Source organism: Lissotriton vulgaris, unplaced genomic scaffold (assembly GCF_964263255.1).
Source record: "Lissotriton vulgaris unplaced genomic scaffold, aLisVul1.2 SCAFFOLD_1386, whole genome shotgun sequence".
NCBI lineage: Eukaryota > Metazoa > Chordata > Amphibia > Caudata > Salamandridae > Lissotriton > Lissotriton vulgaris.
In genome coordinates this window covers 431,853-449,990 of record NW_028244137.1, presented here as the reverse complement: position 1 = coordinate 449,990, position 18,138 = coordinate 431,853, and the positions used below count along the sequence as shown (strand labels likewise).

Below are 18,138 nucleotides of genomic sequence, written 5' to 3'. Positions count from 1 at the left end.
TAACCTCAGCTCCATACAAAAATTGTGGGGGGACCATTGCTTGATAGGCTTTTAAGACCGGCCTATCTGACCTCTCACCATAGGTATTATTAAATCTTTTTAGGCCTTTGACCGACTCCAATGCCCTTATTTTTAATGCTTGCAGGTGTGTGTGCCAATTCAAGTTACCTGAGAACCACATTCCCAAATATCTGTAATTAGTCACCCTCTCAAGCAAAATTGTGCCAAGATACCACGAGAACTTCACTTTCCTTCTCCCAAAACATACAATTTTCGTCTTATCCATATTTACCACTAATTTTTTACTCGTACAATATTCTTTAAACCTATTTAGTTTTCTCTGGAGGCCTATCTCAGTTTGATCCATAATTACTAGGTCATCGGCATAAAGGAGGCATGATATGTGCTTTCCTCCCAATTTCGGGTTCGCCCCTCTGACATCTTTTAATACTTGGGGTAGGTCAGCTAAAAACAGGGCGAACAGCAGGGGGGCTAGAACGCACCCCTGCCTTAAGCCGTTCCCAATAGGAATTCTCCCGGTCAGTCCTCCATCCGTGTCCAATATTATCTGTGTCCAATTTTCTGTATGTGATGCTTGGATCAGGACCAGCAGGTCATCCTGTAGTTCATACCCTACTAGTGTTGACCACAGCTGTTCCCTGTCCACAAGATCAAAGGCTCCACGGAAGTCAACGAAACAGCAGAATAAATTACCCCTCTGATCAATTGACTTCCATGCGATGGACCACAGAGCAAAACAATGGTCAATCGTTGAGTGGCCTTCTTTGAACCCCCCCCCCTGCTCTGGGGGTATTATCTGTTTGTCTTCCACCCACTCCTTTAGTATCCCTAGGATTACCTTGGAAAAGACCTTTTCACCTATATCCAAAAGGTTTGTAAAGCGGTAATTTTTGGGGGAGTTTGCATCGCCTTTTTTATGGATTGGCCTAACAATAGCCCCTTTCCAATTTGCAGGGAATTCACCTGTATTTAGGATCCCTAAAAACATATTTGAAAGGAACTCTGCCCACCATTCTATGTTTGTTTTTATTATGACAGCTGGCATGTTGTCAGGGCCAGCCGCCCGTCTTAAGTTTAACCTAGATATTATGGTTCTAATTCGATCTGGGGAAAAGTGGGTTTTTAATTCTTCACTTATTCCTGGCCAAGCATTTACCATTATTCCCTCCCTCATTGGCCATTTCCCATAGATTTCCTCTAGGTAGGTCAGCCACTTGTCCTCTGGCACTGGGCACTGCATGGTCCCTTGTGCTTTTCCCATACAGTCCTGTATTAACCTCCAAAAGCCTTTCACATTTTTATCTTCAATTACCACAAGTAAGTTATCCCAACATTTGTCCTTAAAACTCCTTTTTTTTTATCTCTGATAACTGTCTTATATTTTAACTTCATTTTTCTGAGTTCTGTTACCACTTCCTCACTGTAGTTACCCCTGAGGTATCTTTCTTGTTTCTTAATACCGGCCTTTAATTTCCGGCATTCAGCATCAAACCAATGTTTGGTATTATTAGGGTGTAATGTCGCATTGTTTACTGTTTTATGGTTATTGCACTTTAACTTAATCCGGAGGCATTCCACCAATTGCCTTATTATACCCTTGTACCAGGCTTTGCTCTCTTCTGGTATATATGTGAATATCATTAAAACAAAACTATTGAATGAAGTATTAAAAAGAGAAAAAAAAGCATTTGGTAATGAAATACATTCACACAGAGTATGCCTGTGAGGCTAAAACTGTTCTGCCGTCCTCAACCCGTCCCAATCCGTATTCCGAAGCAAACACAGCACAGAGACTGCCCTACTCACCCCCACAGATGACATCTGTACCCTCATGGACCTAGGCCACTCAGCAGCCCTCATCCTGCTCGACCTAACAGCGGCCTTCAACACCGTCTCCCACAGCACACTAGTCGCCAGACTACACGACGCCAGCATACAAAGAAAAACCCTCGACTGGATCCACCCTTCCTCTCCGACCCCACAAAAATCACCTGCGGAGTCCCACAGGGTCATCACCGACCCCCACCCTCTTCAACATCTACTTGGCCCCCCTCGCAGCCATCCTCCGACAACACGGCCTCAACCACATATCTTACGCCAACGACACCCAGCTCATCCTCTCTCTCACCAAAGACCCCACTACTGCCAAAATCAACTTCCAGAAAGGAATCAAGATGTTGCATTCTGGATGACCAACAGCTGCCTGAAGCTCAACGCCGAGAAGACAGAAGTCCTCGTCCTCGTTGCCACCCCTTCTGCATGGGACAGCACCTGGTGGCCAACCGCCCTCGGAAGCCCACCTACCCCCTCAGACCACGCCAAGATGTTTGGCATTGTACTCGACTAATCACTCATCCAAATGGATCCCCCCTGAGTCAAGGAAGACAGTCACCCATGCACTCATCACCAGCAGACTGGATTATGGAAATGCACTCTATGCCGGCTGCAACAAGTCCCTAATCCGCAAACTCCAGACAATACAGAGCACCGCCGCCAGACTCGTCCTCGGCATCCCCCGACACGAACACATCAACCAACACCTACGAAGTCTCCACTGGCTCCCTGTGGAGAAAAGAGTCACTTTCAAAATCCTTACTCACACCTACAAATGCCTACACAACAACGGACCCAAATACCTCAACAACAGAATCAAACCCCACGTACCCAAAAGAAACCTCCGATCTTCCAACCTTGCACTGGCCGAAACCTCGCACATCCAGAGAGCCAGAGCAGGTGGAAGATCCTTCTCTCACATTGCAGCCAAGACCTGGAACGAGCTACTGCCAGACATCAGACATACCCCCTCCCTGAACACCTTCAGGGAGACCCTCAAGACCTGAGTCTTTGGCTAAACTGATCTGCGGGCCCCCCCCACCTCAGCGCCTTGAGACCCTCACGGGTAAGTAGCAGGCTTGCAATTCCTTGATTGATTGATTTGTAAGCAGACATCAAGGGAGCAGGGAAAAGTAGATCCCACAACCCAAACAGTGGAAGGACACACAAGTACCAGGGCATGCTTCAAGGAAGGTTAAAATTAACGGAAGACGACACGGCAGAATGCGCTGATCAATGAACAGAAACATAAATATCGACAGACCTGATTCTGGTGGGATACTCAAGAATTTTTAAGCAAAAAATGCCTTTATTTTATGTGTCACAAATACCCTACTAAAAGCCCACCAGTAAGCCCGCCTGTGGGTTGGTCACTGGATGTAATTCTGTTACCAAATTATACCAGGTGATTCAAATGTAGAACATGGAAGGAAACATAGAGCAAACAATTCATTGAGGAGAGATGGGACAAGCTACGGGGCTACTCACAACTGATCTCAAGAAATGCCACGTGCAAATGCTAATTTTTTGTCTTTCTGCATCAGAAGTGTCTTTGGCCGCGCCCGTGACGTCAGGTGACTCTGGTCAATGGTGACGGATATAGTGTCACTCATAGTCATTGAAATGTCACTCATAATTACAGTAAAAATATGAAAATGTCACGCATAGCAACCTGAAACCTTGGTAGCTTTAAAAGCAAATAACAGATATGGGACAGGTTTACAAGAAGCCGGAAGAATGCTGGCTCGCTCTTAGGTACTTCTACAACGGAACACTGGCGCTGTTGCAACAGACGGACCCCCTGCATGGCCAGCCTGCAACAACTCGTCGTGGACTCCAGGGCCTGTGGTGCAACCAACACCACCCCTGCATGATTCATGGTCCTGAGCCACTGTACACACACTGGTGGTGACAACACTCACTTTAACACAACCAGAAGGGGGGAGAGGTGACTTCCCTACTCCCACCTCCCCAATTTATGACTGCAACACACACAAAGGAGTGGGAAAGTGGATAATAAAAGGTGGCTCGTGCTCAGTGAGATAAAACTGCCCTCACTCATAAAATTGTGAAGTGCTTCATCATTGGGCTTGCTTACTAACACAACGCCTGGTGTGGAGCAAAGGTGAGGGGATAACAATACAAACAATGACAGTTTGGGATCACCGAAGAAAAGTGCAGCTAGTGAAAGTTAAAACTAGCTCCAATGTGTACCCACTCAAAACTTTATTCCTGGGTCGTCTAGCTAGTTTTTAAAATGTGATGGGTCGTGGTGACAGGAGAAGATTAAGATACCTTCACCCCTCCTTACTGCCATGGTGTTGACATGTTTCTGCCGTTTAAATCATGCCCACAGTGTCGGGTCACTCCGGCATTCATCAGGACCCTCCGCATCCCAAAACGTAGTATCCTCTGATCCTGGCATAGGTATCTATGGAATGCATTCCTTCCAACTTGGGGTTCCCTATTTCACGTACACTTCATAATCTGTGGGAAAAGCACACGGAGGGGAGAGAAATATTACTAGATTGCCATTTGACCCCGCACAAAGTATCAAGGAGTAGAAAATACACACCTCTGGGTGCTTATTCCCTCTTTGCACCACATCCACGGACCACCTCAAAGCTCACAGTACCCTCTAGGAACAATATTTGGAGCATTGCATCCAAATTGTACTAAACACTCATCGTGGAACAGTGTCCACACCTCATAAGACTCAGGAAAACACTTTTACCATCACTAATGCTGCGCAAGAAAATATCACTCACCGAGTTTCAACAAGCGAATCGCTTGAATTAGAGAGGGGTTGGGAGGGACCCTCAGTAGTCAAACTCTATAACGAGATAAAGCATATACATAAAGGTGTTATAAATAGGCATGATTATTTGATATGTATAAATGGGGAAAATCAATAAATCTGGAAGCAACTCATAGTGCCATTTCACACAGTCGTAAGGGTCATGACCGCTGAAAGAATGCCTGGATTACAGTGGAAATGCTTCAGTTCACGATATACATGCGTATACCACCACACATGGTCATAATTAAAGTAAGCGATCGCGTATTTACTTTGTCGGTGTAACTGCACACCCAGTACCATAATCTATGTCCACATCTTGTAGATGTTCCGTCCCAGACCCCACCCCTAGCGCCTTACTTCTTCAAGGTGAGTACATTTTCTGGACATTCTCCAACTCTCGCCATATAGGTGCGAGTTGCAGTCCTCCTCCTACCCTAAGACAGGAGAAGTTCAGGTAACGCGGGGGACATAGGAGTCACATGATCTCAACGTCTACGGCATCAGGTGTCCGATCTTCAGATCTATACTGTGATTTTTTTACAGGTTATTGGAAAGATAACTTTATTGGATGCTTATCTATTTTTCAAGTTACCAAGGGAGCCACTAATCAAAACTGGAGTCTATATAGTGGTCAACTTTATATATTCAGGGTGTTCCAAGGAATATCATCAGTCAATCCAATGCGTGGCTTTTTATTATGTACACCCACTTCTGTTCCCTCATCAGGAGTAATCTCTTTTTTATCTCCTATAGATGGTCTGATTCCTGGTTAGTCCAGGCCCGTCCAGGATAGGTCATTTACTGTGTGGTGTTCCTCTAGGTTGTGTGTAGTAAACCTTGTATTATATTTCTGCCATCTAATGGTACTTCTGTGTTCTTACTCCTAAGGTTCACATTAACTTGTGTTTTCCCTCATCAAGTTTTTTCTATAGCCACATAGTTGTTTGTATTTCTCATATGGTATTTAGTTTTATTCACAGATAGATGCTCATGGGGCAAGGTGGTATGATGAAACACAAGGTTGTTAGTAAGCAAGCCCAATGATGAAGCATGTCACAATTTTGTCACAATTTTGTGAGTAAGGGCAGTTTTTTCTCACTGAGCATGTGCCAACTTTTATTATCCAGTTTTTGTGTGTGTTGTGGTGACAGTACTCAATCTGGCAGCCGGACAGGCTGCTGACTCGGACTGGCATCAGCTCTTTTGCCAGCGCTGGTGGGCTCAGCCTGTGTGTGACATGGTAACTCACGGAATCCATACAGCTGGGCTGGTGAGCATATTGCAATTCTGGATAGTCATTGGGTAGTGACTCCTCAGTGATGCCGCGTTGTATCGGCCCGTGGTGTGTTCAGTCCCAATACATTGTAACAAAGTCAAGAGCTGCGAGGAGCAGATCATGAGCACGCCCCTGAAACCTAACGAGAAGAGCGCGCAATATGCATTGCCACTCAGTCATGGTGCATTATAGTAGCTGAGGAGGCGCTATAATGCGTGACTTCGGATTTCAGTGTGGTGATGCGGACCACCACACTGAAATGCATTAGCCTAACCCCTGATGCGTGGTACGTGGCAGGGCAGGCCATACCGATGCAACTAAACTGAGGTCATGGGCACATGGCGTGCCGGCTCACGTGGCAGTCAGAATCTCAGCTGTAATGAGTGATTTTTATTTTGCTTCTGTGACTTGTCAGTGAGTGTGTTTTGAAATACAGCAGCCTGCCAGGCTGTGACTCTGTTCGCTGACTATAATTATGATGGGTGTGGCAGCGGAAATCTGTGTCGGGGCCGCTCACATCCTACAGGACTGGACCCGGGAGAGAGCCGCCTGGCCAGTGATTTTCTTTCTTTGCCTTGATTGATTGTCAGCAAAAAAGCCTAGGGCCCAGTGGGTGTACTAAGGCTGGTGAAAGCTGGAATAACTAATTGCTTTTCTGCAGGTGTAACGTTGTTTTGAGCTCCCCATCTTTTTGTGCCCGTAGAACACCGTCCCGTCCTTCTTATGAATTACACCATTTGTGCTGCACGTGTAATACAGAAATAGACAAACAGATTTAGCTCCATCAGTCGATATCACAGAAACCGCTTCACATCATGGCACGCGTGGCGAAAATGAATGATGAAACCATAGGTGACACAGCTATTGCTTATGAATTGTTTTATGAGTGTTTTAGATATTTTAGTGCCCTTCCATTTCTTGTGCTTTGCAGCACTTAACTTTTTACTTTGTTGTTGATCAGATGGGTGTAATTTCTGATATTTATATGCTTTCCTCTGCTTCTTCGCTTAATTATGCTGGCCAGAAAGTGTCACTCATAGTCATTGAAATGTCACTCATAGCAATCTGAAATCTTGGCAGCTATGATAAGGAATAACCCAAAAACACAGGAAGATTAGACAAAATCTGTTCATTTAATTTTCGCTTTGACATATGACTTATGCCACACTGTATTTGGAATGGTGTATGAAATTGCATGGTATTTTACACTTTTTACTTTGCTATGTACCGTGATGTGCATCTGAAAAACCCAATACATACAGCGTTAAAAAAATCATTTAAAAATAATTAATTAATAAGCTGTCAAGTTTAATTGCACCACTGACACATATTCTCATATCAATTCACCAATTTATAAACTTTATTTCGATTAAAAAAAAAAATCACAAAAGTTATCACGTTACAAACACGGGTTGAATTGAACAGTAACATTACACTGTCACAAGAGCATGATTGTGAATATCTCTCAAGTACACGAAGTTAAAGCAATAAATAATTCAATACACAATAAAGAAAACACGCCCAAATAACGGGCCAGAGAGCTATATCCTTTTTTTAAAAAGAGCATCAGTCAGTCATAAAAAGAGAGAAAAAGACATATACAAAAACAATCAATAAAATTTACATGATGAAGGATGTTTATCTATTCCTCACCCAGAGCCAGCCCCAGAACTTGGCTGTGGCGATCACTAATGGGCCGTCCACTGCGGTTTTAAGTAATCTGTCAGCCTCACAGTGGTCCCTGGCCCCCATTAGTAGATACACAGGTTTCAGCCAATCACGTCTCGGGGTTTGATAAGCTGGGCAAGCAAATAAAATGTGGGCCACAGTTTCAACCCTGCCCGGCCAGAAAGGGCAGTTGCTACAGTTAGTGTACAAGTTAGACCACACAAGGTAACATCCTTGGTGGGTAGTGTTCCCACTCTAAACTGGTGGAAAAGTTTTCTGTCACGGGTTGAAGTAATTAGATACCAATACAATTCAGAGGAGGGTTCGGATTTAATTTGTAGAAAGGTGCTAGGCAAAGTTGGACTGCTGGAAGAAGCAAACTGCCTAGAATAGACCAATGCCATTAGTGTCAGTTACCCCACAAATACATTGGTCCGAATTGGGGCTACAGTACACATGAAAATCCCCAGCTCAAATAAAAAAAAGTGAACATGTTTGGTATATTCCTGCCAACTAATCTGTCACCTGTGTATAATTCTTAAAATTATTATTATAAAAATGAATGCGTAACAAATTAATTTTCCCAGAACCTTCAGTGACGATAACATGAAAATGGGGCGAGTCATTGATAAAGGTCACTTTAGATAGGGTGATCCTGTTTGCTACAATTCTGAGTAAGCCCCCCTTAGATCTACCTGCTGCTGATGGAACTGCTGGCGTAACAAAGGAGCTGTAGCCATTTACATAGACCGACTGCTCTTCCCAATTTTCCTGAAGGCAGATAATATCAGTGAACACTTTATACCAATTTTGATTATCCTTTTTGTTTTCATAGCCCGCTATATTCCTAGAGAGAATCTTTATATCACTTAGGGACTCCTGCGATCAAATCGATGTCGGTACTGGTGATAAGGATGATGTAGGGTCAATTGGTAAGGATGTAATACTGCTTAGTGAATCTAAAATGTCCAACTGAACCCTCTCCACGGGTACCAAACCAAAAAACATTTGATAATAGTTATAAAGAACAGACTGAGGAGGCAATGATTTAGTGGAAAGATCAGTACAGAAATCCACATATGGTGGGTCGTGGGAACCTAGCCAGTGAGAAAAATTACAGGGTATCCCCAAACCTTTGGGTTCGCCAACCAGAAAAGAAAATGTATTTTCTTGAGTCCCCTCACTCACCCAGGTTTGCCCCTAGGTGACATGCTTCATCATTGGGGCCATCCCGAGCATCTACTGCTTGGGGCGTGCTGCGACTTGCGAAGGATACGTAGGAGCACTGGTTTTGTGAAACTATGTGTGATGCAGTGTATAGTGGAGTGGTGATTAGAGCTATTTAAAAATACCTAGCTAGTGAGCTCAATTATTTATTCCTGCTTCTAGTTGGTGTGTTAAAAAAGGGATTAGACAAAGGAAGTATAACTTATGTGGTCATAGCCCCTAATGTCCTGTCGCCATGTTTCAAGGTGTCCCCCACACCTCTTCTTCAGGACAACATGGGGGTCAGCCCCATGTATGCCACTCCTGTAAATGAACCGAAAATGACTTTAAATAAGTACAGAACACACCTAGTGTGTGTGTCTATTAATTATACATATGGTTAACGTTGTACCCGCAGTACCTGTGATAGGGAGAGAAAAATAGTTTGTAGGTTAATACATATTGCCTGCACTACAGGGCAGGCCACGTTATTTTCGACAATAGTGAGGTTAGTGCCTATATAATATAAACAAAGCAATAGTGTGTGTTCTTTCTTGTGCTCCTAAAATAAAGAAAATATAATCACAAACCGTGGATTGCATTCCGTCTGTGTCTGTTCCCGGTGTTCCTGTTCAAAGGATTCTGTTAAAAGCATATCTTCCATGCACTTGTTTTGACTGTACACTTACATTGACTGACATAACATGCAACTTATAACATTTATTTTTATTCCCGGTTATTTTGGGAAAGAGACATACTTTTTTGTTAGCAATGATATGCCCCATGGTCCGCCAGGGTGGAGGGGCCAGTAGACTCTGTTGGAAATGACGACAGAGTTTGAACTATCACTCAAAGATACAACATATCAAAAATTAAAAAAAGATGGGAAAAACTTCAGTCACGAGAAGGCCTACCCATACACCAGAGATGACTACCAGCTCACAGGGAGGAACCCAGGATATAACACTGACACAGATGGTTTAGAAACCAGCTCCAACGATTCGGATAACAGCACAGGGGGACGGAAGAACCCATGGGGTCGCCCAAACTTCAGAGGTAGAATGCGGAATAGAGGCCATGGAGGATATGGCTGGCGAGCCTACCAACCCCCTTTTCATAACCCACCCTTCTTCTATGGACCTCCACCGTATCCTCAACAACACCCTGGGTGAGTGAGGGGACTCAAGAAAATACATTTTCTTTTCTGTTAAGGGAAACCCAAAGTTTGGGGATAACCTGTAATTTTTCTCACTGGCTAGGTTCCCACGATCCACCATATGTGAATTTCTGTACTATGCTTTAAAACTTAGGAGGTTGAACCTAGATGTACCCTCCTTCTCCCCCCTTTTTGGATAAGTTAGTGGAAAGATCAGTCAATCACATGCCTCCATATCTTCCAACAATGACTACCTATTTGACAGGGCAAGGGCATCAAAAGCCATCTGCGCAGGCTTATGACCAGTTCTCACTAAAGAAAGGCCCTGAGTGAGTACGGTGGAACTATGTACTGGTGCGACCTATAGAAAAAGCCTATCGAGACTGCATAAATCTGAGAATGGAGTGAAGGGGCAACCGGTAAACTCCCTAATGGGTCTCTCACTAGCCATTCATTATCAAAGTTTAAAATAACCAGTCATTATTGGTTAGTTTTACACCAGACCCAATTCACTGCGTTCTTCTGGCCATTATCAAATGATTTTGGATGAGATGACCTTGATTAGAGTTTTGAGTCATCCAGTGTCGAGCCTTGGCCATCAGCTGAAGTGAAGATTTTCTAAGATTGGGACGCAGTAAAGGCACGTCAACTAAAACTTGAACATAGTGACAAGCTGCAGGAGGGAAGTTCATGTATTGCTGATTTGGTCTGCTATGGGCCTGAGTAGACAGGGGATTAACCTTAACCTCTGGTCTTGATAAGTCGTGTGATTGCCCCTTACCCATAGAGTCTTATATGGGCACCTGCGGTGGGCAACTGCTAGAGACCAGATCTACATGGTCTGGACCTTTAGGATCCCTGCTGGGAGCCACTGATTTTCAAAACAAGGATGACCAATAGAAGTAGAGGGTGATTTAGCTAACTCACGACCAAGGATCATGTTAAAACACAAATTATGACTTTCACAGTTATAATTTTTTTAAGAGTTTTACAGACATCAGAGGGGATGACCGTAGGTGCTATCTGTAGAATCTAAACGGGCATAGATTGGTTGCAAAAGTTGTTTAAAGTTATCAAGAAGATCACACCAATATGAGGAAAATGTAGTCTCTGAAAGTTGCTGGCCATTCATATATGTGGAACTCGCTGGCATAGAAACCTTTCTGATCTTCTTTGGCAGGACACTTGGAGGGCAGTGTCGCATTTTTTTTCATTTACTATTTACGGAGGTAGTGTCAGTTGGTTTCCCACTAAATGTAGAGGCAGGCTAGGAATGTTCGGGGGTTGGTGCAGGGACTGCCGGTAATTCTGGAAGAAAAACCCCATATAGTTTTGTTACACCCCCCTTAGTTAGAGAAACAACTAGATTAGATGACTGCCCTGTCCCTAACCCTAACGTAAAGGTAGTTAATTCCTTTGGAATCTCACCAGTGTTGAATGCAGGCGACACTCAGCTAATTATTTCCCTGTCAGCAGAGTTGACCAGTGGTTGTTTCAAATATAGAAACTGTCTAACAGCGGTGGCGGCATGGATGCACAACAACTGTTTAAAACTTAAATCCTGCTGGGCAGACATACTCATCTTTGGAGTGATCAATGATGTCCAGAAATACTATGTACCCGTCGAACATAAAGTGGTGGTAGAAAACCTTGGGGTATGGATGGATAGCTCTTCATCCTTGGAAACCGAAGTCAAGATTCTAGCAGAAGAACTGTTTTGGCATCCTAAGGAACCTCAAACCAATTATAGGATACTTTTCCTGGCAATCCTGCCAGCTGATTGTACAATCGCTTGTCATTTTGCTCCTGGACTATTGCAAATATCTCTATTTGGGCTGAAAGAAATCTGTTCTGAACCGATTCAGCTCTGCTTCCCAACTTTTGAGCAAGTTCTATTGGCTACCTATTGGAAAGCTTTCAAAGTTCAAAGCCCTATCCATCTCCCACAAAATCCATGCAAGCAAGGAGAACCCAGCCTAGCTGCCTGGATGCAATTTTACATGCCATCTAGAACACTACGCTCCGCCAATCTAAACAAGGCCCACATCCCTCTTCACAGCAGAGTCAGAACGGGAGGTTGCTCCTTCCATGTCTTAGCTCCGACCCGATGGAATATTATGCCTCCTAACCTTTAAAAGAGTCAACATCACTTACTGATTCGGAAACAGTGGAAGACCCGGCTCTTCTCCATCTAGCCTGACGATTTCGCCTCTCTGCGGCTGTGTTTCATTGGATCCATTTATGTACCTTGCTGATATTGTCTCACACCCGGACCCTCACCTTCCCCTCAAGGCAGGCAGTCTCCAGGTGTTGCGCTATCTAAGGCTCTGCTCTCTTATTGTAAAGGGTCACAGTGGTAACACCCATGCAGCAAGTGCCTCTATCAGCCGCAGGAATAAGATATAGTGCACACCAATACCCAGCCCAGTAAAGGCCTGAAACAGACAGAAAAAGGAGCATGTACCAACATGTTCGCCTCCTCTGTTTGTACCTCATTAGTAGCTACCTGTGCACTTCCTCCGTTTGTATGTCCCTGGCGAGCCTCTTTAATGACGCTTGTGATCCTGGTACTGCCAAGCATGGCCGTTTGTCTATCAGATCATTACCTGATGTCTGCAGTGTGCATCGAGTCTCTCCTCTGCTTTAGCTGTGAGTGAACCCTGTGGAGCGAGTACGCAGACGTAAGAGAGTATGGAAGGCGATGAACAGGGAGAAAGGTGAAGCTAATTTCAAGAAATGCCCAAAGGTGTAAATGCTGCACACACCTGCAACTGACATCTTATACCACTCTGCCAACGCTCCATCCACCCACAGAGTAGCATGCTGACACCACACGGAAAACAATAAGTCATATGCCATGGTAAGGTAGAAAAAGACAAAAAGCAGACGTATTGACAGCAGAGATATCGCAGGTATATTACAGGTTGTGATGGAATCTCTATAATCAATGCTGTAATCTTCCCACAAATGCTTGAACTAACCCCAGGAAAGTGGCAAAGATAACTTAACAAACAGAAAAGTAAAGACAGGAGTTGGAACTTCAGCTGCTCCACTGTGAACAGGAAAGTACTGTCAAGAAGAGTGTGAATGGAGCTTCATTTCTTATATACTTCCTGAAGTGTTACCTTTATTATATACTTCCTGAAGAGTTTTGTTTGTGATATGGTTCAAGAAAGGGTTGCTGTTGTTATACACTTCCTGAGACTGAAGTGACAGCAGCACATCCTGATCCATCTTTTTCCACAATCCCTTCTTGTTTAAATAAAATCTTGGCCATGTTGCATCTTCCTAACGCTGTACCTCTAGCGAGTGGGCACTCCATGTGTACTCTTTCTGTACTAAGTTACTCTGTGAACACTGGAAAATCACCTCCTTTTCTGAAGTAATTAAGAGTGACATGTTCAATGGAAGATTTAGTTAAAGATCTGTGTATGGTGAAATAGCCCTTGGTAACTTTAAAAAATGGTAAAGAAGAGATATCTTTTACAACTAGTTAAATATTGTGTATTCACATTCTCTTACATTTCCATTTAATGATTTTAAATCTCTTTACATCCAATAGGAAACCTGCCTTGAATGCACAAAGGATCGTGAAGAATGACAGTAATCGTGCAATTCTGAAAAAAGTGGTTAGACAAAATAAGCTCCAATATTCAGGAAAAGATCTGCACAGTCAGAGACTGAGGGCCCTGAACATAAACTGATAGATCCTGGAAGAAGCAGTCAAGAGCATATCAGTGGATGCACGCAACAGGACTAAGAAATTACCTCTAGAAAATTAAGGCAACAACACTGACAAACCACCTCCTGTATAAACGGGCCTCCACCAGCTTTGATCATGTGTTCGGTATGAGGTGGATACAGCATTGCTCTGCTTCCTGTAATGATGGCAGACCACCATTCAGCGTGCTAGGTGTATTATAAAATCTTTCTGGCCAAACCACATGAGCACGAGAAAAGCACAAGGGAGTGGAGCCAGACAACTGAAGAGTAATAGAAAGAGAGGGTCTTTGATCTACAACAGACTGTGCTAATTTGCATCGACCAGAAGGAAGACTAATCTTTACCCGTAACACAGAAAACTATTATACAATCTAAAGACATACCCACCTACAAAGAAGCTTTACTTGCCAAAATAATATATGTAGCTGGCGAGTCTTGCATTTCATTGTGAAATCTGAAATCAACCATCCCAAAATATCACACACACACCGGGAATGTGAGAATAACACAAGTGCTTCATCAACCATGTTAGCTCCTCAGGAAACGCAGTCATGGGATGCAGACAATTATAAACCCGACCCACAGACACTAACCAAGAAAGAAAAATCATTCCCATGTAGCAAGAGCTTTAGTTTGTCATCGCTACTAAACAACCATCAGCAAACATACACAGGAGAAGCAATGTGCAATTGCAATGAATGTATGAAGAACTTTAGTCAGTTAACACACCTAAAAGATAATCAGCGAACACACACAGGGGAAAAATCATACCATTGCAATGAATGTGCGAAGAACTTTAGTCAGTTATCACAACTCCAAAGACATCAGGGAACACACACTGGGGGAAAACCATACCAATGCACTGAATGTGTGAAGAAATTCAGTCAGTTATTAGACCTCCAAGTACATAAATGAACACACACAGGGGAAAAACCAATCAAGTGCAGTGAATGTGAAAGTAGTTTTAGTAATTCCTCAACACTCAGAAGTCATCAGCGAACACACACAGGGGAAAAGCCATTCCAGTGCAGTGAATGTGGAAGTAGTTTTAGTAATTCCTCAACACTCAGAAGTCATCAGCGAACACACACAGGGGAAAAGCCATTCCAGTGCAATGAATGTGGAAGTAGTTTTAGTCATTCCTCAACTCTTAGGGGTCATCAGCGAACACACACTGGGGAAAAGCCATTCCAGTGCAATGAATGTGTGAAGAGCTTCAGTCAGTTATCACATCTCCAATTACATCAGCGAACACACACTGGGGAAAAGCCATTCCAGTGCAATGAATGTGTGAAGAGCTTCAGTCAGTTATCACATCTCCAATTACATCAGCGAACGCACACTGGGGAAAAACCATACCATTGCAATGAATGTGGAAGTAGTTTTAGTCATTCCTCAACTCTCAGGAGTCATCAGCGAACGCACACTGGGGAAAAACCATACCATTGCAATGAATGTGGAAGTAGTTTTAGTCATTCCTCAACTCTAAGGAGTCATCAGCGAACACACACAGGGGAAAAACCATTCCAGTGCAATGAATGTGGAAGTAGTTTTAGTCATTCCTCAACTCTAAGGAGTCATCAGCGAACACACACAGGGGAAAAACCATTCCAGTGCAATGAATGTGGAAGTAGTTTTAGTAATTCCTCAAATCTCAGGTGTCATCAGCGAACACACACAGGGGAAAAACCATTCCAGTGCAATGAATGTGGAAGTAGTTTTAGTCATTCCTCAACTCTAAGGAGTCATCAGCGAACACACACAGGGGAAAAACCATTCCAGTGCAGTGAATGTGTAAAGAGCTTTAGTCGGTTATCAACTCTCCAATCACATCAGCGAACACATACTGGGGAAAAACCATACCATTGCAATGAATGTGGAAGTAGTTTTAGTCAATCCTCAAATCTCAGGAGTCATCAGCGAACACATACTGGGGAAAAGCCATTCCAATGCAATGAATGTGTAAAGAGCTTTAGTAAGTTATCAACTCTCCAATCACATGAGCGAGCACACACGGGAAAAACCATTCCAGTGCAATGAATGTGGAAGTAGTTTAAGTAATTCCTCAACTCTAAGGAGTCATCAGCGAACCCACACTGGGGGAAAACCGTACCAATGCACTGAATGTGTGAAGAAATTCAGTCAGTTATTAGACCTCCAAGTACATAAACGAACACACACAGGGGAAAAACCAATCAAGTGCAGTGAATGTGAAAGTAGTTTTAGTAATTCCTCAACACTCAGAAGTCATCAGCGAGCACACACAGGGGAAAAGCCATTCCAGTGCAATGAATGTGTGAAGAGCTTCAGTCAGTTCAGCGAACACATACTGGGGAAAAACCATTCCAGTGCAGTGAATGTGTAAAGAGCTTCAGTCTGTTATCACATCTCCAATCACATCAGCGAACACATACTGGGGAAAAACCATACCATTGCAATGAATGTGGAAGTAGTTTTAGTCAATCCTCAAATCTCAGGAGTCATCAGCGAACACACACTGGGGAAAAGCCATTCCAGTGCAGTGAATGTGTAAAGAGCTTCAGTCGGTTATCACAACTCCAAACACATCAGCGAACACATACTGGGGAAAAACCATACCATTGCAATGAATGTGGAAGTAGTTTTAGTGATTCCTCAACTCTCAGGAGTCATCAGCGAACACACACAGGGGAAAAACCATTCCAGTGCAGTGAATGTATGAAGAAATTCAGTCAGTTATCAACCCTCCGGAACCACCAGCGAAAAAAACACGGGAAAAACCATACCATTGCATTGAATGCGTGAAGAGTTTCAGTGGGTTGGCAACCCTCCGAAGCCACCAGCGAACACACACTGGGGAAAAACCCTCACCACCCGGCCAATGAGGAACAGCAACAAGACTGCTCTTCAGCACACCCATCCTTATACATAACACACTCCAGGGGTTTGCTCCAGGGTCAAACTCACTTTACTTTCACGTTAACAGCAACAAGTTCTAAACTGGAGAATATATATTTAGGAACAAAGGGTTTATACTTCCATTAGTGGCATAATACATTTGAAACCCAATACTTTATAGATCTGTATTAAATTATACATAACCAAACACCACCCATGTATGGACATCCAAGAGCCTTCAAAAACCACACTACAGAGGTGTGTACCGGGATTTACTTTAACATTAACATGAACTAAATTATGATACATCAAAAACAATCATGATGCTATGGAATGTACACAATGATGGCTAGATGTTACATGTTAATAAGAAATGTATGTTTTTAGACGTAATAAAACAACAAATGTATTTGAATTCATGGTATTTGTCTGCTGAGGGTATATAAGGTGATCTTAGATGTGATTTATTCCCTAAACTTTAAAGATAATTTGTGATGTCAGCAAGAAGCCTAGTTTATTTGGTAATAGAGGGGTCAAATCTAGATAGCATGACTGCTTTTAGCTGGGAGTCTGGCGCAAGTGGTATCAGAGGGGACTATTCTCACCAGTGCGCCTTCTCTCAGAGTGAGAAGCGGTTCTTTGCTTGAGGTGGTACTACCTCTCCTTCTGTGTTAATGAAGAGAGAAGTGCTACCAGTAATACTGAGATCTGGGATTCTCGGCTGTTTTGGGAACTTAATTCAGTCTTTTTTACCCAACAAATACCTGATTTATTTATGAAAGCTAAAATATGTCTGTATCTTGGCAGTTCTCTTGTTCATAATCCATAAAAATACCACAGGGATTTAAACATGAATTTGGCAAATACACATTTTTATTTTTTTACGGTTCTTATATAGCACTGCTTTATCTAATAATGTCTGATGGGTTTTCTTCGAGCCCTTTCTTCATCGGAAGAAGTTTTCCATCAACAGACTCAATGGGATTTCCGATGAAAGGCTGACAATCTGTCCAACTCTAAACAAGGCTGGTGGGTGGGCCGTTGGTTTGGCTGGTGTAACTCTTTGTTGCATTTTTGATAGAGTGCCCTAAATCCAACCCGCCTTTCTTTAGTGATTTTTCTATTTTGAGTTACATTTGAAGAATGTCCCGCTCATTTAAAGTTTGACAGGGGTCCATGGCCTGCCAGAGGAACAGGCGTAACAACCTCCACTACCCTGTTGGACTACCATGCACCATATTTAGCGATCTCCACCAACCTGGCTATCCCTGTGTCTTCAAGGAGCAACAGGAGCTCCTCTAAAAGCACCTAAAGTTTGGTGAGTGTCTGCCATTTTTCACACAGTTTCACAACAGACTTTTTGGTTTTACTCCTAAAGTGAGAGTTTGCTTTTTGTAAAACCAATAAATAATGTACTTGATACCCTGAGAGCTTTCTACAACGGAGTCTAGGTCATATTTCATAGATTTTTTCAGTTTGAGACAACCAGTCTTTTCATAGTGTTCCTGAAGAGAAACACGTAGGTCAGAATGCCTACCATAAGTAGGGCGGACGGTCTGATGTACTTACACCAATGGC

General features: G+C 43.2%; 1 pseudogene; it reads left to right on the top strand.

Moving 5' to 3' along the window:
• Positions 1-14,349: 14,349 nt before the first annotated feature.
• On the top strand, positions 14,350-16,547 carry LOC147668138 (uncharacterized; annotated as a pseudogene).
• The last annotated feature ends 1,591 nt before the right edge of the window (positions 16,548-18,138 follow it).